Source organism: Lactuca virosa, chromosome 2 (assembly GCF_052849685.1).
Source record: "Lactuca virosa cultivar CGN04683 chromosome 2, Lactuca_virosa_CGN04683_v6, whole genome shotgun sequence".
NCBI classification, from domain to species: domain Eukaryota; kingdom Viridiplantae; phylum Streptophyta; class Magnoliopsida; order Asterales; family Asteraceae; genus Lactuca; species Lactuca virosa.
This window is the reverse complement of record NC_136427.1, coordinates 153,617,807-153,641,254: the sequence shown is the minus strand read 5'-3', so window position 1 is coordinate 153,641,254 and position 23,448 is coordinate 153,617,807. Positions and strand designations below refer to the sequence as shown.

The 23,448-nt window shown below is 43.7% G+C and overlaps 2 non-coding genes and 1 pseudogene across 2 annotated transcripts; all 3 read left to right on the top strand.

The window, feature by feature from the left end:
* The first annotated feature begins 9,459 nt into the window (after positions 1-9,459).
* LOC145159636 (cytochrome c biogenesis CcmF C-terminal-like mitochondrial protein pseudogene) lies at positions 9,460-10,714 on the top strand (annotated as a pseudogene).
* An 11,538-nt stretch (positions 10,715-22,252) lies between these two features.
* Positions 22,253-22,326, top strand: TRNAF-GAA (transfer RNA phenylalanine (anticodon GAA)). The gene has a single exon. It is a non-coding gene; the product is annotated as a tRNA-Phe (tRNA).
* A 238-nt stretch (positions 22,327-22,564) lies between these two features.
* On the top strand, positions 22,565-22,639 carry TRNAP-UGG (transfer RNA proline (anticodon UGG)). Its single transcript has one exon. It is a non-coding gene; the product is annotated as a tRNA-Pro (tRNA).
* The last annotated feature ends 809 nt before the right edge of the window (positions 22,640-23,448 follow it).

Below are 23,448 nucleotides of genomic sequence, written 5' to 3'. Positions count from 1 at the left end.
TCTCGCACACGAGTCTACTGATCTAGCCCCCGTCTAATCACATACAAAATATCCTCAATAAGTAATGGCTCTCAAAGGCTAGATTTAACCCCCTTATATGATCCCTCGGAAGGGTAAAAGACCATTTTACCCCTCCTTGACTCAAAAGTCCAAATGTTGACCGAAACCCTAAAAGTCAACGAAAGTCAACGGTCACAGTTGACCCTACTCGCCGAGTGCACTAAGGTGACTCGGCGAGTACACGCCTGCCCTCTTCATCCCTGGTCCTCTCTTGACTCACTGAGTCAACCCTATACTCCACGGGTCGTCACAGATCGCGAGTCGCAGGGCAACCCGACTGAACTCGTCGAGTCCTCTCATGGACTCAGCGAGTACATTCCATGCTCACACTCAAACGACCTTCTGAGGTCAAATCTGTTCCTCTAATCCATAGATCTGGCCTTTCCAACTACTATAATCACGTAAAGTATCGATCTTGATGCACATGCAATATCTATATGACCATATATGATGATTTAGCCCCAAATACCTTAACCCAAGGCCATGACCTCTATTGTTCTTCATAAAGCTTGATGAACAAGGCTCTCTGGACCTCTATGGATCCATATCCAAAGCCTTATCACTAGAAGGGGCTATTTGGACATCAAATCAATCTAGAAAAGGGCTCAAGAAACCCTAAATCCACATATTCTTCATAAAACAGAAGAAGGGTCGAAGTAATACCTCAAATGCAATGATCTTAGCTTCAAATCCTCAGAATAGCAACCTCCTTTCATTTCTCTTGGCTAGGACCTCCTTCTTCTTGCTAAACAACACTTTAATGGTAAAGAATGGCTTCCTTTCTCTCTCAAAACGCTCAAGCACTCTAGGGTTTCAATCCTTATACTATTGTAATATTATAGGTTTAATATTTATATATATGTATCTGAGTAAAGTCAGTCTTACCGTTAGTAGGCCTTATTCACGAAGTCGGTCTATATGGGGGGTATAAGGTTACTGCCTATAAAATGGCAGTTTAATAGGTGTCCACTCTCACCCACCGCTTCCTTGACTGATGGAGGGTTGTTAGCTGAACGGGTAGGATAATACCATAATTCTCATTTCATTAAAAGTATAATGATAAATATAAAGTAACTAAACACTTATAAATTCCCAAATCTTAGTTACTTAGGAAAATGTGAATATGGTGCTAACCCATGAAATTGCACTTTGCACCTTGTTAAGCCGTTAGTGGAGCGTGTGTGGTTAACCGGCACACTAATCGGGACTCACAGTGTGTGGGAATGGTTAGCTTGATGTTAATCATAGATCAATGGAGTGTGTGTGGTTAACCGACACATTGATTAGGTGGTGTAACATTGGGTGTACCAAGCTAATTTGCATGATTACTCACACCTTGTTTGTGATCCTCGGCATCCCAGTCACAAACTTGAAGGGCACACTCGAGATTTAAACATGCCATTGAAATTGTTCAATGAATCTCAAAGGATCTAGGAGTTTCCATTCACTTAAAACCTATAACTCTTTTTCCGTTTTTCGTGATGGAAATTGGTAAATCGTCATTTACCTACCTTCAAATATTTTGCAATTTGGATTAAGGCATCCCTCTTCCAAATTGTAAATTATTGTGTTGGGTCCTAGCCTTAATATTTCGTTTGGGTGTTATTTTAAGGACTTAAATCAACTAACTTGAATTTCTCCCATTGTAGATGTCTAGTTCAGACAACTATGGTCTTCCCGAATCCTTTGGAACAAGCTTTCCTCTTGAAGATGATGTCTCGCAGTTGGATCGTGGAAGTCATACTTCACTTCCTCCACCTCCTACAATAATTCTCCCTAACCCACAAGTTCAAAGACTTGAAAAATTAAGGTCACTCAAGCCCTACTTGCAATGAAACATCAAGATGGAAGGCCTGTGTATACTCACGTCTTGGAGATGAAGTCACATATTGACAGGCTGAGAGTATTGGGTGTCGTTGTCTCGAGGAAGTTGGCTGTTGAGTGGGTTCTTCAGTCACTTTGTAAGGTCCTAAAACGGATCTTACCAGTGATCAAACAACAAACACAATCAGTTAACAATAAAGAACAAGTAGAAACAAGAATGAAAACAAGCTTGCACATGCTTTCTATTAGAATAACGTCTGGTACAACTTGTGATAAGAACAACCGTGAACTCTGTGGCATCAACAACCAATAAATGACCTAGCATACCTTTATATATACTGGACCTGGGCCGGCCTTGGGTTTACGGCCGTAAACAGCTTACGGCCGTAAACAGCTTACGGCCGTAAACTCACTGTCGGGCCGTAAACTGCTCACTAACTACCAAAAGCTATCAATTGACACAAAAGAACCTATTACATAGAAAGCTGTCACACCCCGAAACCGTTGGCAGAAACATTCCGGGGCGGAGGACGTCATGTATAGCATCACAACCAATGAATAACAACAATCATAGCAACACAACCATTACAGTGAATATTTGTATAAAAACGTTTACATCGGTTTGAAACTCAGTTTGAAATACATCCAATAGTTTTGCAAAATAAAAGCTTAAAAACTCTAAATGCTTTGGTTCCTCGAAAATCCAGCAAGTACATGTTTACTGATTTCCTGAGAATACAAGCAGTTTGAAAAATATCAGCATAAAGCTGGTGAGTTCATAAGCAGTAATTTGTAATGAAAAACTGTTGATGAGCGAGCCGAAATGTTTGTGTAATCTCAAGAAAATCCGATATTTTCTTTAGTGAAAAACTTAGTGTTATCGATTTCGTATACAATCATGAATGTTTGTTTATGAAAAATCGTAGTGATATGCATAATACTACTTCATGTGTCTAGCTAAAGCTAATCATGAAGTATTTGTAGTTAAGTGTAAAACCGTAGCATAAATGATTCGGTTTTGAAAACCCTGGCTCGACCAGTATGCATAGTATGTTTAGTTTTATTTGGTATAAATAAAACTATTGAAGAAAACCAGGTTGGTAAACTATCTGTGATTTATACATAATGTGAGTCGTATAACCATGCTTGATATGACTAGTGACCTTTCCAACGTTCTTCAGGCGTTGACGTTAAATGACATTTGTACATCTTAGGCGTGCCCGCCAAACTGTAGCTAACAGTCCAGATGTGGGATTGTCAGTCCCGAATAGATCTATTCACAAACCTCACGCTCTCCCTCCAGGAGACCTGGTTATACAGTGGTAGGATTTATCCCTGTACACCTAAGGGTACAGTAGTAAAGTAGCGCCTCACAGTATCGTACAATCTAGTTTACAAGTAATGCAATAGCGTTCTACCGTAGTGAAAATCCGAATGTATACCGCGTATAGTGATAAATTACAGTTATAAAAATCATGATACAACAGTGATATAAACTGTAAACGGTTTCTGTTCCGGTGCATATGTTTAGTAGAGAAAGTTTCCATGTCTGGTAAGTTTTTAGAGAAATCCCAAACTATACCGATTATAGTTTGCATGTATAACGTAGCGAATAGCGTATCAGTAAAAACTATGCAATTTTTGTGAAAACGTCCCTTATGCTCAACATGATACAAAAGGGAATTAAAGTATGAAATTTGCATAAGTTTTATGTGTATTTCTGAAAACACTTTTGTTTAGCTTGAAAGAAAACATTTATGTTTAGCTTGTATTCCCCCCCCCCCTCTGAAAACATTAAAAATGCGGAAAAATGTAGGGGTATGAACTCACAGTTGTTGCGTGAAGTTGTTGACTGAAAAGAAGGTTCCCGAGTTGTTGCACGCGACACTTAACGAAATCCTATTAACAAATAAATATGTATATACATCTAAATTCGCGATTTCGTTAGATAAAGTGTCGGAAAACACTTGAATTTGGTTGAGGAATGTTATCGAGACTTGCTTGAATCGAAGGAATGGGTTTACTGCCTTAGAGCACGAGTTTACGGTTTCTGAGGATGGGTTTACGGTTTCTATAGTTGAGTTTACGGTTTCAGCAGATGGCTGAGTTTACGGTCTTTGAAGCTCGAACCGTAAACTCGGAAAACGAGGTTTTGAATGCTGATTTCGATGCGAGGAGTGATTCCAGTCGTTCCAAAGTGCTCCAAACGGTTTCGAAGTTTCCCGGAGTTTAAATGCGTTTTAAGGAGTTTACGGTTGATGAATTTTAGAGAGAGAATGAGAGAATGTGCCCAGAAATGTTCCAATGAGGGTGGGGGTATCGTATTTATAGGGTGAAAATGGGGTCCACTCGTCACTGACCGTAAACAGGGTTTACGGTCGTAAACCAGTTTACGGTCGTAAACGAGTTTACGGTTGTAAATCCCATTTTTGACCAAAAATGTTGATTTTCGAGATTTTCAGGTTTCCGCGCGATTTTTGGTTCCGACTCGTAAATAATTTAATTAAGTATAACTAGATTATTTTATTTAAACCAAATTTTGAACGGAAAGGTTTACGGATCTGAAATTTCATTAACGGAAATGCATAACGGAAAAAGTTTCGGGTTGTCACAAAAGCCTAGACCAAACCACTAATTAGACCCTTCAATCTCCCCCTTGGTTTGGTGCTAGCTTGAAGTCAATCTTTGTCCACGATCAGCACATCGTCCAGCCCCATCGCTCCATTTCACATCCGCTTATTTATAATCTCAGCAACCATAGTGGTGTACTCTTTCGCGGCAGACTCAAATATCTCCTCAGCAACCTGGATCTGAAAATGACTCAAATGATGAATGTCCCATTTTCTAAACTGGAGCAAATCCCTTCTATCATACAAACGAATGCAATCCTCCTTAAGTTTGATGACAGCAGATGTTGTGGTTTCATCAAATACCCAGTAGAGCATAGAGCTTAAGGATCCATCCGAGTAATCTTGAAGCACGGGAATCTGTTTGACCTGATTTGTAGCAGGCCACATCACCACCTGGAGGGGATTACCAGTTTTGGGATCAATAACATCAGGATATTGCTTTATCACAGATTCAGCAGTCTTCATAGATGGAAAACCCTTCTTTACTTGATCTTCCAGAAAGTGTTTGAAGTTAGTTGCTTGCTGATTATCTGTCGGGTTTGAGAATGGAGATTGAGACAGCTCTGAAAGATCCACCCTAGTCCAAGAGTTAAAATCATGACAATCCTTGTAAAGCTCCGTCTTGCCGCTCTTTCTGCGAACAATCCACATTTTCTGGGGATCATGAAAACCCCATGATACGATTACGGACCTATCACCATACGTGTCTCTAAACCTTACGGTTTCGAGATCAGTAACAGTGATTGTGGATTGATTTCCTGGTGCATTCTTGTCGGAATTCCTTTTGAACAGGAGTTGTCCCTTCTCAGCGGCTTTTTCTTGTTTATCTCGAATAATCTGTGCAACATGTGGGGCATGAGCAGGTTCTTCTTCAAAACGATTCACCACTCGAGAAGTCTGAGCAGTTGGCATGGCAACATGATGAGCCTGAGAGTGAAGATCAATTCTATGCTCATCTGCGGATGTCTTATATTTATCACCAAATTGTTCTTCAAGCTTCTTCTTGAGATCAAAGTAATTGGAGGTCAAAAGATTGAAATGATCTTGGAGCTCAGAGATTTGCCTGGACTTGATTGATTTATCTTCTTGGAGATCAGAAACTTGATTCTTCAAATTTGTATTCTCACTCAAGAGATCTTCAACATGAATGCTTAGCTCAATAATTTTCTGATCCTGCACATTCACTCTTTTCTGAAGCTCGTCTATCACTAAGTCATCTTCTCTTGACTGACCTTCTCGAAAAGCAATTCCTTTGCCCTTAGAGGAAGGTGCGTCAGCTTGTTCCTGAGCAAGATGCAAGGCCAAACGCACAGAGGCTGCATCGTGAGCAGGTCTTGGAGGAGAGAATCCTGGTGGAATAGAGGAGCCACCGGCTTCAAAAAATGTGCTAGGGCCTTCACGTAAAGGTTCTGTAGTTACAATAGCAGGACTGATAGTTGGAGCAAATGGCAAGCCTTGAGACAAGCTAGAATCCAGAGGCCCAAACCTAGGATCTCGTCGTCTTCTTTTGGACGGAGGCTGCGATGTCTGGTCTATTGAGAAATCACCCTGAAGTGGTTCAGATGTAGGTGAGACAACATCACGGGGAGGAATCCCTGATACTGTCACCATTAGAGTGAAAGAGACAACCACTTGTTCTGTAGTAATGGGGGTTGATTCGAGAGCGTCTTCTGTATCCCTACTTTCCGTTGATGTGTGAGCAGCATCACTGAGATTATCTAGCAGCGAGTTGAGGTTGACGTTTGACAGAAAATCATCATTAGATCCAAAATTAGTAGGAATGTCATCTGCATCGAAGCCTGTGAGATCAAGGTCTTCATATTGAGTAGGCTCAACAGTATTCTTGGAAGACCCTTCATTGTAATCTCCTTCAACTTGAACTGTTTGTAGTTCATGCTCCTCTGCTACTGACACAGCAGGAGCAACAGTCGCTTCTCCTTCTTGATCTGACACGGTGATCACATCTCCTTCTGAAATCACCTTTTCCGACGAAGTGTGCTCCGAAGATATCTTATCTGAGGATTCGTGTGACTCTGTTTCTTCATTTGGTTCAGCAAATCGTCCGAACTTAACCACATGATACAACCCTTGAAAGATCACCTTCCCCTTACGATTTTGTTTAATGAGCCCAATGGTGTGAGGGCCCAATGATTTCATATCGAGTGTTTCTCCATCCTTTACCAAGTGGGGAAATTGCTTATTGATGAAGAGTTGAACGAACCGAGGGTACATTAGGAAGGTATCCCGAGTAGTGGCATTAATGTTGACCACAAATTCGTCCAGAATAAATCTAGAGAAGTTGAAACCGATCCCCGCAGCGAGAGAAACAATAACGCCAATGTTTCTCAGGGATATCTCATCAGCACCAGACCTTCTGCCGGAGATGCAGCTCACGAGCACGTGGGCTAGAAGTTTCCAATAGGGCGGCATAAGTTTCTTCATTGTTGGTGGAGAAACACCCTCGTATCCCATCTTCCTCGGAATCCTTTGAGCATCATCAATACCAATTTCCGTGGGAAAGGTCGGAAGGTCGTTGATCAGCAAAGTCTCTCTCACAAAGGTCTCATCAATGACAATTTTTCATCCCTGAACGATTGCATCCACAGTGACAGCTCCATTATCATCCCTTGTCATTTTGGCAGTCTGCCAGAACTCACGAATCATTTTCTGATAGACAGCAGTGTTCGTTGTAATGGCAGAGGCCAAGCAGCATTCTCGTAATCCGTGAATCATTGATTTAAATTCCTAATGAGCCGCCGCAGGGTTAGCAAGAACCATCGCCAGGTTGTGCATATCTGCAAATTTTAAAGCTGCCATTTTATCTGCACTAAAACATACCAAGTAAGACAAGAGAGAAAAATGAGCAATTAAAATTTTAAATGATTTAATTTTTGACCCCAAAATGAATTTAAAATTTGGTGAAAGTCAGAGTTTGCGGTCAACGGGGGTTTACGGTCAACGAGGGTTTACGGCCGTAAACCCTTGACCGTATGCTAATGGCCGCAAAGGGAGTTTTCGGTCGCAAACTCTTTACGACCGTAAGCTTCGACCGTAAACTCCGTCGATCAGTTTTTCGTCGATTTCAGGCTCAAAAATCATCAAATCACTGAACGAAATGCATATTCATGGTCAGAAATGAGATACCTTCAAAGCTATCGGAGTAATTTCGCAAAAATCGAAGAAATTGTTTTCGAGGAGAGAGAGTGTGGGAGGGTTTGCGGCCGGAATCAGAAAAATGAAGAGGATTCCGGCTGTAAACCCCTTTTATACCTAGCTTTCCTTTACCTGATGTTCACACAGTATAAGGCAGGATCCAACACAGTCCAATATTTTCAAAAATTTTAAAAATAAATCTTTTTGAGGATTATTATTAAAACTAAAATTAAAATTAAAATTAAAATAAAATAAAATTAATTCTGCAAAATTTAAAAATTAAAGTAATTGTTAGATTTTTACAGTCAACAAAATAAAATAAAAATTAAAAATAAAAATAAAAATAAGGGCGGAGGCGTACGACTTCCTTGAGGGTAAGGTGGAGCCGGTGAGCTCTTTGCAACATTCCTTCCAACGGGATATCATGGACAGGAGTCTGAATTTCTTTATTCAGGATATAAACCAAAGCGGTAGAAATTCACAAATATACCGTGAATTCTACTCCCACTTTACCGATGAGGGATTCCGCCTCAAGTTCGGATTACCCCTACCTTAAAGGTCACGCTTTCTTTTTGGATCAGACCGCTCTTGGTCTTCGAACTAGTCATTAATGGTCGGCTTCATTGGTACCCTTTCGGTATGCGTTGCGAACACTTTCATTTTTAGCGTCTCATCTTCTCTATAGAAGCAAAACTCGAACGGATAGAACAGATGGTCCAACTACAAAACCTTTTCTTTTTCATTACTTCCATGGTCGTGCCTCGTGGCACGGCAGCACCCGTACTATTGAAATGGTTCGTCAGTAGAGATGTTCCCACAGGTGCCCCTTCTTCTAATGGTACTATAATTCCTATTCCTATCCCTTCATTCCCTCTTTTGGTCTATCTACATTCCAGGAAATTCATACGCTCCACGGACGGAGCAAAAAGCGGAGTCTTCGTCAGAGCAAGCCGACCTATTCTATTACCAGACATAATTAGGGGAAGCTCATCCGAAACTAGAGCTAGAAAGGCCTTATTTCGTTTCGTTCCTATTCTTCATTTCCTTCTTATCGAAAAAAGGGGGATTTCTCATATTTAGAATCTTTCTGCGGTGTGCTCCGTTTACTATTCTTTCGTACTTTCTTCTCTTTACCACGCGATAGGTCAGCGAAGCGTGAGCGGGCGCGGAGAAGGAAAGGCCAAAGACTTCAGCCTAACGGGAATGAGCAAGGACGAAATGACAAGATGAGGCGCCCTGGGCACCCCCATTTAGAAAGAAGGGCCGAAGTTTTTGGGCCTGTAGCTTTACCCGTCCCCCCTGAGTCGGGCGGTGCTTGTGTGGGGGGTGTGCCACCAGAAATCGGGCTTGAAGCTCTCACCTTACCAACGAGCCGACAGCTGATGGCTGTTGGTCACGACTACTACAAAAAAAGCCCCAATGAAGATGAATATTTCACATGGAGGAGTGTGCATCTTTATGTTGGGTGTTCTTCTGTCGTGCGACCCGGCGGCTTATGTGCGACCTGTGGCCCACGCCTCCTATTTGTTCAGGGCGGGCGGCGTGAACTCTGATTCGATCCGGGTATTCAATCCCGCCGCTGAGATGCTCAGTTGACTCCTTAACCTTAATAGGAAGATGGCTTATTTAATAATTCGTGCATAAGGGTAAGGAACTTTGGATGAACTAATGCGAATGGGTGTAAGCCTCGCTGCTCGAAAACACCCGGTGCTGACCACACTGAGAGACACGAAAGCGCAGGTAACGCCAGTTGGCGAAGTGGCGTTAAGCATCCCTAACGATATGAAAAGAGAGGTCGTGATGATATCATCTACGTCCGTACCGCTCCTCGTGGAGTAGATCCCGCATCCAAGCAAGTCTTTGACCAGGGAACGGGATAATTCCCACTACCGCTGGCAGGCCAGCCGGGCCGTGAGCACGGTGGGGACGGGCTTCCCAAAAAGCCAGCCCGGGCCGGGGTCAGTACAGAATGAAGGGGACGGCCCTAATGTTGTGTTGGCAAAGCCAACTTCTTGGGTTTCGGGCAGTGAAAAGCGGACGTGGGGACTCGGGTCGGGGCGCAGCGTAACTAAGGGATTCCATTTAGGGCGAGACAAAATGGGCGGGCACGGGCGATCTGGTGTCCGAGCCGATTGGTCAGACGACGACTACTTCACTTATTAGATTAGTATTAGCCGCCTGTCCCGGAATGGAATGGGATGGAATAGAAAAAACGGGAAGCGCTATCGGTTCGGTTTTTTTGGGAGGGAGAAGCTTGTGAAGAAGGAAGCTTATCCCCGCCCCGACTGTCAGCTGCTGGCTCTCTCCATCTCTCCTAAACTTCCCCCGGGTTTCGGCCCGAGCTGTATGAGACAGAAACTCGTCCCACGTACGGTTCGGAGGCCGAGCCCCACCCCAGCAGTAAGGGTGCGGCTTAGGTTAACTAACACAAAGAAGATACAGTTCACTCAACGATTGCCTTTGGGTTCCGAACTCCATTTGGGGAAGGAGCGTTGTTGTTTGCAAGGTCTCGATTATTTACATGGACCCACTTCTCATTCAATTTGTAGGAATTTTCTGATCTATAAACCGTCCCTAACTAAGGATCGACTCATGTTTGAGGATGATGAATCACTTCGTGTCGATCTGTTGCCAATAAAATTTCCGGCCTCATATGAGAATGGAAAACTGGAGCATTTTCTGCATCGGTGGATGAAGAATCGCGAACATAAGAATTTCTGGTTGACCATGTTCCCAGAAAAAAGATACTTTCAAGAAACGACGAACACGACTGAAGTGGCTATACATACAAATCCATTTACGGATCTATATGCTCCGATTGGAACTTCCAGTTCCAGAACAGGTGGCTGGTATACTACCATAATGAAACTGCCTTTTATTTTTTTTATTCGGATCGGATTTATGTTGGCTTCGTTGGGAGGATCGCGTAGTTTGTTACGTCAGCTCAAAAAGGATAAGTTGCCTTGGAATCGAGAAAGTTACGTGGAGTTCATAATTGCATAAAAGGAGTCAAAGTAAAGTAGTGGCTGCGGCGCGTTGAGGCACTTCTTCGACGGTTCCCGTACGCCCGGCCTGCCGGCCCACTCTGAAGAATTCATGGGTCGGCAGGCGGGCGAGACAGAATGGGCGGGCACTACTAACCAAGCCAAGCCCAGTTCCCGCCGATAGGCGCAGGTAGCTTGCTTCCAAGCCTTGCCTTATATGATAGTTGTGGCCATGGCCCGAAGGAGCCTTAAGCAGTTGTACAATGCTTCAAGTCAAGGCTCCCCCCCACTCGTTGCCCAGAGCCTTTACTTTCCATGTTTTTAGTCAAATGCGCGCTAGCGCGCTACAACTATCAATTTTTTCTCTGAGAGGCTCGCTTCTTCCCGCCCCTTATTGAAAAAAAAAGCGCGTTAGCGCTTTTACTTTTATTTATTATATAATACCTTCTTTCTACTTCTTTCTCAAAGTAAAGCAAGCAACCTTTCGCCTTTATTTTTTTGAGGAGATATAAAAAGAAGCAACCTTACTAAGCAATCGTAGGTTTGGGCTCGAAAGCAAGAAGCAACGGCTTTCGCGCTTGTTGGAGCTATTAAGCATCTTAGACTATTCCATTCCATTTTGCAGCTGGACAGAAAAGTGGAAACTTTCCGCGGGATCCTCTTTCTGCAGGATGCTCTTTTGCACTACGATGGATTTTTTTACTCTTTAAGTGCGCCACTCCTTCTTTTGTCCTGTATCTGTAGCTGCTTTTCCCGCACTCACTTTTATCCCGTGGTCAAATCTGCATGAAAAACCACGGGGAATCCTTAGTATTAAGTATTATGCTCCCGCACCCCCTATCTCTTAAAGGCTCTGCGCTCCCGCATTCTGATTGATCCTGTGCAATGTTGTAATCCTGTTGTTCCTTTATCCCCCGCTCCGCAGCTGCTGGAGACTTAGTCAGATTTTTAGCCTTTTGCGGTACTGATTGATGTTATGGGCGATTACTTGGGTTGGCCGGACTGTTTGTTTGCAAAGGCCGAAGGACTAAAAAATGAGGTTTTTGATGTTATTGGACAGAATTGGTGCCGTTTTCCCACGCCTCCTTTTCCATAATATGATTATGAGCTGCAGAACGCTTGAAGCTGGAATTTGAGCATTTAATTTTGAACACAGGCCAAACTACGCTCCTAGGCTCCCTTCTTCGAGGTTGATTCCCCCAGATCAAATGACAAGGAGCCAAAAGCGAAGATGGCAGCGGAGGAATCTGATGGCTAGGCGAATGGGGGGTTGAATACTCCGAGTCAACATGGTTGGTTGGAAAGCCTCAGAAGAGCCGTGATAAAGAACAGCCTCGGAATAAGGAGCCCGAAGGGAAATAAAAGCGGGATATGGATCAAATCCTCCTCCCCCAAAATGTACCAAACTCAACATAGATGGATCAGCTACTATGGGAGAGAGTGCAGGTGGTGGTATCCTGAGAAAGAGTTCAGGTCAATTTTTTTATTTTTTCCTTCTCTTCATTCTATCACAATGGTACTAACATGATGGCTGAGACTAGAGCTCTCAGAGATGGGTTCAAACTATGTTCTGATAAGGGCATCCAAGTGAATGACATCGAATATGATTCCAAAGTTATGGTGGACTCCATCCTTGGTCTTATATCCACCCCTTGACATGTGCTTTACTTGATCAGAGAATGCATCAACTTATTGTCTTCTGGCATGATGGTTTCTCACATCTATAGACAAGGCAACTCAATTATAGACATACTGGCTTCTCATGCTTACTCTCACAGGTCTGATTGCATCGTTGAAGCTGCTTCTTATCTCTTGCAAACAAGCCTACTACAATGACAAGGAAGGCCTTTACTCTTATTCCTGTTCCCGGAATGCTTTCCTTCATCAAAGTCACGTAAGAAATAGAAAATGTACAACTAAAGGCTTGTCAATTCTTGGTGTAATACTCACTCGAAAATGATGGGTGTCAGAATTTCTCACTTTTCAGGCAGTCTTATCCGTGTAAGAATTAGGAATTCCTCTTCCAACTCGTCCCAGAATGGGCGTTATGGCAAAGAACAAGAAGAAAACAAAAGGGGAAATTTGTCCAATAGTCACAAATGGTGCCTCCACAGGTTGACATCCGATCCAACCTAGTAGTAAGCGATCCGCCAAAAGCAACCAAAATATTCCTTGGTGAATCGGGCGAAAACTTGAACTATGTACATACATACTTTTAAAAAAAGGTAAAGCCAATAGACATATAAAAACTGGTGCTATTGCGGCTACACCTCCCGCTTTGTCAGGTATACTACGAAGAATGGCATGGATCGGTAGGAAATACCATTCCGGTACAATATGAGGCGGGGTGGGCATCGGATTAGCAGGTATATAATTGTCGGGATGCCCCAAAACATTAGGAGCATAAAAAATAAAAATGGAAGAAAAGATAGCAAAAGCTACCCAACCTACTAGATCCTTTACATAAAAATAAGGGTAAGAAGCAATTTTATCCATCTCTGAATGTACACCCAATGGATTATTTGATCCATATTGATGCAATGCGGCCAGATGAAGAAGACTGGCGCCTACTAAAAGAAGGGGGAGTAAATGATGAACACTAAAAAAACGATTTAAGGTGGCATTATCCACGGAGAAACCACCCCAAAGCCAAGTCACTATGGTATCTCCTACTACGGGTATGGCGCTAGCTAAGCTTGTAATTACTGTAGCCCCCCAAAAGCTCATCTGACCCCAAGGTGGTACGTATCTTATAAAAGCTGTCACAATCATTAATAGGAAGATTACAACTCCGAGACACCGAACAAATTCCCTAGGACTGCTATAACTCGCATGATATAGACCACGAAAAATATGAAGGTGAACCACAATGAGAAACATACTTGCCCCATTAGCATGCATATAACGGAGCAACCAGCCCCCTTCAGCATCTCTCAAAAGCTAGATCCACATGAGGTGTGTAATGCATAGCTAAAAAAACGCTAGTCACTATCTGAATGACTAAACAAATACCAGCTAACGGACCGAACCCCCACCAATAACTAAGATTGCTCGGGGTTGGATAATCTATCAAATGATGATTAAGTGTGGAGAATATAGGTTGTTTAAGAATCGATAATCGTTGGTTCCTTATAGTCATTTCTTTTTCTTTTTTAGAAAGAGAACTCTGGTTCCCTCACCTTTTAGCGTTCTGGGGCCTTTATATAATATAAAAAAAAGATATCAAAATCTTTAAAGTACCCTTAGAGTAGGGTGAAAGAAAGTCAATATGAGCGTTGGTTTTTCCAACAAAACAGTGAAAGATGTTGTTTTATCCTTATCCATGGATGGAGGGAGTGGATGGGGTCGCATCCGGGTATACGCCGAATTGCCTACATATCTTCTTCAAAAGAATCAGACCATTGTAGTTCAGTTAAAAAGACGTTTTCAAAAGCAATCAAATAGAAGATCGAAGAGAATGAGTCACAAGATGAAATGAAAATGAGTTCTCCTTCCAAACAGACTAGAAGACATAGTTGATTAGATCAAGAAACTTCAAAATTGATTGGCATAACCAACTATTTTGTCCATGTAACATTACATCATAATAGGCATCGCTCATATAGCTTGGGGTGGCTAGCGCTTCCTCACCTATCACTGCCTGAACAAGGTCAGGCATGTCCCATTCGGGGGGTAATTGCTTATCGACTATCACCACCCACTCCGCATATTCATTGCAGATTCTCTCAAATAACCGCTCTAACTCAGGTGGAGCGCTTTGTGCGTCCGACCTAGTTGAAGAAAGAGTAGTAGAGGTACCACCTGAAGATAAAGAAAAACCCTCATCTACCATAAATTCTAGATCACTTGGCGTAGGACTACCATAGAGTCTCATTTGAAAATGATTTCTCATTCAAATTTTTTAATTCGCTCTGCTCTGCTCGACACCGGGATCATGCCCGGCGTAAGACTTCCTTTTTTTTTATGCAGGTTAAAAAGGCGTGGAACTCCAGCTGGAAGACTCGGCTGGTTTTTCCACCGAAAGTCTAGAAGATAAGGTGTAAAATGTAAATCACTAGGTGTTGGATTCGCCTATAGTGCCAGACTCTTGTTATTCATTACAGAATACTAGCTTCTATCGCTCCTTGCTCGCGGAGCAGCATACCGGAAAAAAGGAACCTTTATCTCTCTTATCATACGCAATATCGCAATTGAAAGGGAATGTCATTCTCTCATTCAGCATGGTGCAGCTTACACGTTGATGAACACAATGCAATTCACGTCACAGCCACTTTTTTGAACTATATTACGAGATTTTTCTTTTTTAGAAAGATTGTCTGTCCTAAGTGATCAAAGAAACTTCAGACCGATATGTCGGGCGAGCGTCGAGCAGTGAGCTTGGAGAGTAGAGTCGAGGCAAGGTCAGGAAGGATAGCATACAAGTGAAGCCCACTAGAGAGAAGTTAGCTGGCGGGTTCTTGTTTTCCGATAGGAAGAGGAAGGAAAACGCTTTGCTTCGACCTCACCTTAAAGTGGATGAGAACACGAGGTTAGTAAATCAAGCAAGTTGACGGTCAGAGAGAAAAGACAAAACACGACTAATAGAAAGAGTAAGAGCGAGAGCTCAATCATAGATAGGGAAGCCCTTTCACAGAATCCGTAGATTCTCTCCCTAAGAGCGGAGCCACTTGACCAGAGAGATAGACGATGTTTGCACGGGTACCCCTTGAATCAATGCATTAATTTGACGTTGGGGCTCAACCTCTTTCTGTTTGGCCCATGAGGATACTTTCACTATACTTGATCTTCTTGCCTGCTCCTCCGTCTTCCGCTTGTCACGAAAGATTATGCCTTGAAGAATGAACGACTGAAAGATCAAACTCCAGTGCGCTCCTGGAAACTAGAATGCAGCAAGTTCAAGCCTTGGCGCAAGATTCCTAAGGCGCAAGCACTTCCTTCTTTCTCAGGGAGTGGATTCTTCCTCTCCCGAGTTGAGTTAAGATTCTACTAAGATGGTAAAGGATGTTAATGTCACCATCGAAATGGAAACCACTAAAACGTCTGGATATGCACTCGTTTCGTCTATCTAGCTGACAGCTGTAATTGGATTGATCCCTTTTCATCTTGGAATCCCACCGGAGTGAGTAGACACGGATGCACTACTCTTCCGTCCTCTTCTTCCTATGGATGCTCTTCTAGCCCTTCTTTCTCTATTCAATCCACGGCCTACCTCGAGACACCTGTGTCACAACGGCTTATTTTTTGAGTGAGGGAAGCCAGAGCATTGGTCAAGAGAGAGAAAGAAGAAGAACTATAGATCGAGAAAGTCACATTAGCTACACTAGACCAGACATACTTTCTTTTTTTTTACTATTTTTTGACTGACCGGATCGGTCACTCCTCAACCAACTAAGACATTTCTGAGCAGTTCCCCTCACCCCCTATCACTTAAAGGCAGAGCTAACCCAACATTCTACTGCTCTCTAAAGGGCCTGCCTACTCTATTAGTCAAGCTTGGAGAACATAGTACTAGGACTTACTAGATGAAAGACCTTGACTGGTGAAGGGCTTAAAAGTTAGGTAGCTGCTATCTATCGGATCTTTTCTAAGAGGTTAGGTAGGTGGTTGAGTCGAAGCGGAGAAGGAGACTAAGTCATCGGTCGTGCCGGGATTTCTTTCCTACTTCCAGCTGAATGAGGACCACATAACCGTCAACCCTGCTGGAAGTGCTTTCTAGATCCAATCTCCTGGTCTTTCGTTCGCTATTCGAATGTCTGGACCAGTAGAAATGTATGAAAGGTGGTCTTGTCCTTTCCTTTACAACTAGTAGCTAGTAGCTCCGTCTTTGATCCCTCCTCTTCCCGGCCGGTTGTGACTCGTATGTCCAACCAACGACTATCGATTCCTAACGAATCCATAGATTCTTCTACCATTCGACCAGATCTTCTAGATTGTATTCTCATTTTCCGGCCTCGAGCAACTTTACTAATAAGGGAAAAGCCCTTAACTTAATTGAATTCATATTATATTAGTATAATATAAAGCGCTAGCGCCCAACCGACTTTCCGCCTCCATTTGGTCGTGCTGCTATGATGTAACGTGCAGTCGTCCCGAGGCATTTTAGGGCCCCCCATTTTCTCTCCCTTAAAGTCCTTTATGGATTTCAAGTCGGGAATAGAGCTGTGACTTATTCGGCGCTATATCACAATTCATTCATTCTCGGGCATAGCTGTTCACGAAACGTGGCATGGGACATCTGTCGGCGGTGGGTGAATTCCGAGCGAGAGGTCAAACCAATCCCATTCATCCTGGTCTGATCCGAACGGATCTTGTTGAATGAATTGATCCATTTTTCTATGCCCTACTTCTTAGTTCATTTTTTCCTACTCGGACCCGCCGTACTTCCTTTGACTACTCCTCAGACATAGTGGAAACATTTTGTTCTGGTGGAGAGTGGGGAGTGAAAACACCAATGCAGCAAAGAACGACCACATGAATCGGAATCCGCTTAACTTCTTAAGACAGACGACCGAGAAAGAAAGGCTCCCCGTTCTCCAAGTGGTTGATCTTAGCTTAGCGTGCTAGTCGCTGCTTCATTTCGTATAGTGATAACGCTTTCTCTTTCTTAGCGCTCCGCCCCCCCTTGTATAGTAAGGGGAACTTTGGTTGCGCGGCTTTCTCTTATACTTATAGGGGTCTATTTTCTCTGACTTGGCTCAGCTTGACCTACTTGACTCAGCGGTTAGAGTATCGCTTTCATACGGCGAGAGTCATTGGTTCAAATCCAATAGTAGGTAAAACCGACCGAAAGCCCCGCTTTTGCCAGCATGACAGAAAGCACGGACTGGCAGCAAGGAGTCAACTGAATGACCAAAGCATCGGTTGCTTCCACTTGTGGCCTTCTTCGAGCGCCTTGACACCTTAATATCAACTCACCCCCTCTTCCACAAGTAGGTGGAGACCAGGAGAGCCGGAAACCCCAACGGGAACCCTTCACCGCGCCACACGATTCTTTCGCGAAGCGCTCTCTCAGACGTTTCTACTCCTGCCCCCGCAAGCAAAGAGGTTTCAAGATACCAGTCGAACGAGTGAAAGTGAACAGCTCCGAGCAAATCTTCTAGAGAGCGTACCCTTTGTTTCTACTCTTTCTCTCTTCTAAAAAGAACTCAAAATCAAAAAAAGAAAAAGTTTCTTAACAGTCAGGAGTCCAGTATAGATGTAGGTAGAGGGCCATCTTCGTTCCCTGAATCCGCTAGTTAGTCGTCATTCAGTGAAGAGTCCTAAAGCATACCAGCAGTGAAGTGAACCTCTTAATTCAAGTGCAGTTCGATGATCTCGTGCTAGGGGCACTGAAAGCCATAAAAAATATCTATTGACTTTCTTGGATGGAGATCTAGTTCTTAGCTTAGTAAGATAATCGACTAGTCGCATAGCATGCTGGCAACATGATCATTGCTTATTATTCTTTTGGCACTAACTCAGGAAGGGAAGACATCCCACACCTCATAGACCTTTATCCAGGGTGTAGAGCACTGTCGGACTTAGCACTTAGGAGCTCTTTCCCTGTGTGAAGATCCGTCAAAGAAAAACAAAAATGATCCTAAGTGTTTTGAAGTGGTGCTCAGATCTCTTAAGGCTTCTTACTCTCTCAGTCTTCATGATCAGACATGCATTCAAGCCTTGATAATCATTCTGCCCGCCATTCCCAAAAGAGGGAAATGGCTCAGATTCCTCATATTACAGGCCTTAAACTAAATGTGGATGGTTCTGCTATTGACTTAAATAGTGCAGTAGGTGGCTGCATTAGAGAGTCGGTTTAATTGTTTTAGCATTCTCATGCAACTTTGGTCAGGGCAATAGGAGGCTGAGGCTAAAGCCTTACTCCAGGGCTTCTCTTAGCTAATCAGTTTGGCATTACACTTCTTAATTACATAGTTCAGCTTGAAAGCCAATCGATCAAATTCCTCTACCTATAGCTCCAGATAGCATGTAGAAACTTTCTATTAGAAAGGCATTTTAACGTTCTCACTTTTTCCTTCGTAGACTGAGAGATCCATTAGAAAGTAGGTATCTCGCTAGTGTCAAAATGAGACTTTCACTCTTTCCTTCTATGAGGACCCTTCAATGGCAAAAGTTTCAATTTCATAGAGTATAGGGGCAAGCTGAAATCATATTGATGCTTTTAAGGCTTTCAGCACTAAATCGATCCTCATTCTCTCGTCTATGAAAAGGGACCTAAAGGGTGGGCTTCTCGGGTCACTTAGTCTTTTTTTTCAGTACCTCTCTTAAGCTTTACTGGATTTAAGAGTAAGAGATAGGCTCTTTCCACGTTTCCGATGGTAGTTGATAGAGGAAAGAGCGATACACTTTTCTTATCTTAAAGGAAAGGTTTGAGGGTTAGATTCCAGACCCCTACTGACGAAGAGGCCAAGAAAGAATGAATTGACTAGGACAGAGGGAAAGGCGGTTTATTTCGACAGTTGGAGCTAGGAGAAAGAGGTCATGGTGGAGATAGGCTTCGAAGCCAAGGAAAGCTTCGATCTAGGAAGAGGATAGGCGAATAGAGATGGGCGATACCCTTGACCTATAAGTGAAACCGTCCCCGCTAGATGATTACTGATTCTACTATACTATAACCCGTCTTTGCTTCTCTTATTCAATTTCTGACTGATATTCCAATTCTTGATATTCCTCTAACTCTAAACCTGCCTATTCTCTGGTACATTAAAAAATTGCCTTCTATTGGGGGCATCTTCCCTTGTCTTGTCTATGATAATAATAGATTTCAATTCGACCTTTACTGATTGAACTGATCTTATTGAATCGATGGGCGGAAAGGAACCTACCGATTCTGCTCCTTATTAAAGGGGCCCTAAGCCAGCGAATCTTGCCCCCTTGTCCGGGTCGATACCATCCTATCTTCTAAGTGACAGACTTGAGCATGAATTTATAAAGTTGCTGCTCATCCATGTAAAAATGAGACTTTTCTCTCGGCCTCTTTAATGACTAAAAAAGATCTGTCTTATCTCAAGCATGTGAAAAGCCCTATCCCATCTAGCAGCAGGGTGGAGAGCGAGACTGACCATTAATTCGACTATTCTAGAGCCTATTCTAACTCCACTATACAAGAAGGTCCTACTACTTGTGTGAAATCAGTCGTTTGAGAGCTTCGGGCTAGGTTATGGACGAGAGGCTAGGTACGATTTCCGAGCGATTCAAGGAGAGAGAGATGACAGTGACTTTCTCCTAGCTAAGAAAGGTAATGGATCCCCTTTCCTGGATGTAAAAGTTCGACCGATAGGGAGAGAAGGCGTTGGTGAGGCGACCGGAAGGCAGTTTAGTTTACTGTTAGAAAGCGAGAGTAGCTGTCTTTAGGGTGCTAGTTCCCTTTCTAACAAGCTGACCGGAATAGCGGCCCTCGCTTCTAGTCCCACTTGTAGCCTGATCGGGACTTCTTTCTCTCTTGCTTGAATGCCAACCAACTTTTCTGACTCTGGTTAGTAGCTCTATACTTTCACCCGCTTGAAATACCTTATCTTGCTGTAAGTGAATTAAGGTACTTTACTTGTCTCGTTAGAGAAAGGCAGCGAAGTAGAAAGCGAAGCTGGAGCCTTAACTGCCTTGTCAAAGGAAAGCGAAGGTTGAGCCAAGCTACTTGTTAAGTCTGGGTCACATCCGTCCTGCCAAGAACTCGAACCGCCAACTCCGTTCACTGCCTTCTCTCCAGAACTCCAGTTTGGCTTGATTACTGGAACTCAAAAGCCCTAGCTTCTCTTACCTTCTAGAACTGTAAGGGAATTTCGGTAGTGAGGAACTGTCCCTCATGTTCCCTGCCTAATCTGAAAGACTAGCTCAGGTCAGAACTCATAGCTCAAACTCAACAGCCTAGCTTCGCTATAGAACTATGATCTACGACCACCCTCTCTCATCCGAAGCCATCGTAACATAACATATGTATCAACGATTCCAAAAAAGGACAGGAAATTGGATCCATCCCTGGAGGCATAGGCATAGACGAAGAAAGCATAAGCATAGGGGTAGATGAAAGCAGGAGCAAAGGGGATTGAATGAGGGATGAATCTTCTGAACTGCTTGAGAGCTGGAAGATTAGGATATCCCGACTTCCCATTCTTATACCCGCTTTGAAAGGTAAGATATCGACCTTTGATGGGGGGGCTCTCACAGGTCTACTCGCCAGTGTCTTCCTTCCACAAGTTCTACCTACGCTTCCCGGTTATAAGATCTCATACGGAAGAAGAGCCTCTAGGATCATTCATCATCCTCAGCAGCTTGAGCAGGCTCCTCAATGGCTTGGATAGCCCCTGAAGTAATATCCTAACGAGTACTCAAGAACACAAGAAAAGAGCTTTTAAATGGCCTTCTTTTTTTTGATCAAAAAGTAGTGTTTTCCCATGTTTTTCGGCCATAAACTAGAGAGTTAGGTTAAAGGTAAGCCGGCTAAGAGGACTAGGAGCTTAGCTTGCTGGCGAGAAAGGGTGAGTGTTCAGTACGCTCTTTAGCCTTTAACAAGGGCTAAGCCGCTAGGAATGGCTTGCTGGCCTGTTGGGAGAGTGGAACGAAGTGATTCTCGTTAAAGAAGCACGAGTGGAACGGCTTTAGTGTCAGTAGGTGCCTAAATGAAGCGATTAAGCGTCGGGGGCTTTGCTGGCTTGCTGGCTAGCTCGTGCAATCAATAAAAAAGGATTCACGTTAGTAAGCTAGCTTTGTAAGCTAAGCAAGCCTGGTTCTCCGGGCACTACGGTAGGACGTGGACGACCATGACGAGAATGGACTTCTCCATAATGTAATAGAAGAGTCACAGTCCAGTTCCACGGGCTTTCTCCCTTCTCGACCAGACGAAGGAGATATGAATTCCATTCAGGCGGGTAAGGGCTTGGCTTGACCCTGTGTTCTCTCCTGGTCGGGTCGGAAGCAAAAACTGGCAAAGTTCATCATTCAGTGGTGGGGTGTTCGTAGAAAAGAAGGCGTCGCCCAACGAGTGGCAGATTTTGATGGAGTCTCGCTTGGATGCTGGGGAGATCCATAGATCTGGATAGAGTCCCCGTAATAGTACGTGCGCTAGCGCGCTACGGCTTACGCAGTTGATCGGATCAGATAGCCCTTCGGGCAACCAACCAAACCCGGCACATCAAATTCCATTCCGATCAAGAACTTGGAGGTATGGCTGAGTGGCTTAAGGCATTGGTTTGCTAAATCGACATACAAGAAGATTGTATCATGGGTTCAAATCCCATTTCCTCCGGAACAGAAGTGAAACGGGCGGGCGAAATGACGTGAGAGAAAGAACCTCTTGGTGGAGTCCAGCCCCCCAGAATAGCACTACTTAGTGACTAGGAGCGGAGAGACCTTTGCGCGTTGTTTTTGTTTGATCGGCCTATCTTCTTTCTATAAGCAAGCTCCCTCCGGCTGTCCAGGGACTGGACGACTCTCGGTTCTTGAGCATGTTGGGGGATTAGGCGGCAGTTGAAAGAGCTGCTCGAAAGCTTGGCGAAGAAGCGAAAAAGGCCTATCTATTCTCTTTTTTTTAGTACAAGGGCTTTTTACTAGTCAAGTGGTAAGGTAGGGCGCTATTCGATGAATAAAACATATTTTAGGAAAGTGGTTCAGGTAGCTCAGCTGGTTAGAGCAAAGGACTGAAAATCCTTGTGTCAGTGGTTCGAATCCACTTCTAAGCGGGCCAAGGGTCCAAAGGTCGGGAGCGAGCCGAATTTTGAAATTCAAGTGCAAGAGTCAGCTAAAAAATGTGAGCGCTCCTGCACTATATGGCTTTTTTGTGTCGCCCTATCTTGCTGGAGGCAGATTTCGAAAAAAAGCTGTTTCTTAGGTTCTCGCGTCCCTGTGCCCAAAAGGATGGGTGAGTTCGGTTTGAGTGTTCATCGATCGGGTGGATCTATATGCTCCGGGGTGGTGAGACGAGGTGTAGCGCAGTCTGGTCAGCGCATCTGTTTTGGGTACAGAGGGCCATAGGTTCGAATCCTGTCACCTTGATGTGAGGCATTCCGTCAGCAAATACTCAAATATGAACATCCATCGACCGTTACCACTTCCTCTTACTCGTGACTCGTATATGTACTTTATATAGCAAGCACACGAGACCTATAGCTAAAGATCATATAGCGCCACAGTATATATATATATATATACGAACCTATATGGAACACTTATCTCTTTCTCAGTGCTTTCTTTAGGCTCTTGGCTGCTCGTTGGTAGAACACAACCCATATGATATTGAGCTTGAGCATTCGGGCTTTTTTTTTTTTTTTTAAGAAATGCTTCTTTAGAATTCTAAGGTGGTAGGGCAGCTAGTTTGAGTGGGGCCTGACGGTTTCCCGAACTTCTTCTTTCATTTTAGATTAATAAGGGGCTAGTTGGGGAGGAAATCTCGATGGCAATCAAGGATGGATTTCTATTTCGGAAGGGTTGCTTACTGAAATAGTTCAACACTACGCTCATTGCTCTTCTTCTAAAGTCCCTTGGAGCCAATCGGTTGCCTGAAGCTTGACATGATGAAGGCGCTTTGAAGCCCTTCCCGAAGGAAAGAGGGAATGGCCCTTCCTCTTACCTTCTGTTGAGACTGAGATAGAAGACTGGGCTTTCTCCCTCTTCTACCGGGAGGCCGCGGAAGTCAACTCTGTCTCATCCTCATCCCCTGGTAAAGGCGATCCTAAGCCCTCCTCTCCGCCTAGGAGGCACCTGTTTGGATGAAGGCATGGGTCGTCTAACAAGGCATGGGACCCATAGATTCATTGTCTACTGTGCAGAAGCTTCCTTCCTGCACCTGCATGCGCGCTTCCCCA